This window comes from Condylura cristata, unplaced genomic scaffold (assembly GCF_000260355.1).
Source record: "Condylura cristata isolate star-nosed mole 26May11 unplaced genomic scaffold, ConCri1.0 scaffold00013, whole genome shotgun sequence".
NCBI classification, from domain to species: Eukaryota; Metazoa; Chordata; class Mammalia; order Eulipotyphla; family Talpidae; genus Condylura; species Condylura cristata.
Genome location: NW_004567114.1, coordinates 14,245,472 through 14,247,384, shown reverse-complemented (window position 1 = coordinate 14,247,384; position 1,913 = coordinate 14,245,472).

Below are 1,913 nucleotides of genomic sequence, written 5' to 3'. Positions count from 1 at the left end.
AAAAAAAAAAAAAAAAAAAAAACTCTTCCCCAAAAGGAAACACTTTTGTCAGATAAAGCAACCACTTAGGTCGGGCATTAAAGATTAATGTTTCCACCAGTCTTCAGCACTCAGCCTTCTTGCCAGCCCTTTATGGGGCAATGGAAAAAGAGTGAGCTATAAACCAATCAAAGGGACTCTGGGAGATGTAATAAAAACAGTCCTGAATTCCTGATTCTTTTTTCTTTTTCTTTTCTTTTTTGAGGATCTGAGAAAAGACAAAGGTTTTCTTTCAGGTGTGTAACCCTAAAAATCCTGCAATTGGGTTTGTTTTACAAAACTGGTGCTGATCTGAGGAATAGGAACAGTCCCTGCTGGAATTAAAGTGTTGACAGAGAAATATTTTGTAGAAATGATTCTTTGGAGGTGTAGATTTTCTTCAACTGCCTCTCTTCTCCCAAGGGAAAAGCATAAGACCATGGACATAGAAATAAAAAGTGAGGAGAAAAATCTTTCTTCAGTAACTTTTGCTTTTTGGTCCTATGGATGTTTTTGAAATATGCTGGAAACACAAACGCCTGCCTTCTGCATTCAGCTCCTGTCCAGCGGACCGCTGAGCAGAAGGCACATTGAGGAGAGTTTCCCAGGGTTCTTAGAAACTACGTCCTTCACGTCAGGGTCTGAGAGGAAAAGGACTGAAGTGGACGAAAATATTGCGGTACATATATGAGTGTGGAGTATTGTCAGAATGCATGTCTCGGACTAGCGGAACATCTGATTTTAATAAGTTTAATGTAAAAGGGGGAAGGGCAACCGTGGGCAAGGCATGGCTTTCAGTCCATTTGTTCTACACTGATACACAAGTTTGGAAAAAAAAAAAAAAAATCCACACAGTGCAACAGCCAATGTCTTGTTCCATATCCAGAGAGAGTAACTAGACATCATCTTGTATCCATTTTCACTGAAGCAAAATAATTTGTGATCTTCAACGTTTTTGCTTTTGTAACAAGAAACATGTAACTTGCTCCAAGGAAATGCTTGGCACATGGGTGGGTTGAGAGAGCCATAGACAAGTGTTGATGTAGAAACTATCTTGGGGCAACTTTGCAACTGTTCTAGCTGTTTCTTGAAATAGCAATTGTCCTAGGATACTTCTGACTCAGTCTGAACATCATGCTTTCATTGTAATGAATATGCAAGTCACGCATTTTGCTTCAGTTCATCAGACTGGAGATCTTTATCTGGACCCTTAGACAATTCTCCTTTTTCATCCCTTTCTGAATTCTGTATGAGTTTGTTCTCCACCTACCTGCTACTATGACCCTTCCAATAGGCATTGTTTCCAGCACTACATTTCCTTATCTTTGAATTTTCTCAAAGATGCACTGTATATAGACGTGTTTGTGTCTGTGTGTTTCTCTGCATGTTTTCCCTTTGCTGTGGGATGCTTTTCTCCAGAGAAAGCCATGTAAGTGCTCCTTGTTGGAATCTTCTCCTTGAGAGAAACTCTAGATATTTTTGTTATGTTAAGCCCACACATACTCACAATGGTACCGCTTTCATCTATCAAGATGCACACCTGTATGACTTGGCGACTCTAATCTAGAATCCATTATTACTCCATTCGTCTTGTAAATGGCAGGACTACAGTGTTGCAATTAAATGTTGATAGCTTGTCCACTGTCTGCTAACACAAGCCTTATACACTAGATTATTCTTTCTACAACATTATTTCTAGCACTTGGTTATTTCACTTGAATTTGAAGAATGTCTTGTCAAATTACAAGAAAACATTTATTATAATTGTATCAAAGTTATAGACTAATTTATTTAGAAATGGCAGTTTTACAACTGAGCCTTCACTACTCAGCCTCAGTCTTCATATTTACTTAATCCATTTAGTATGTGTCTTCATTTATTTTGTATTCTTCAGC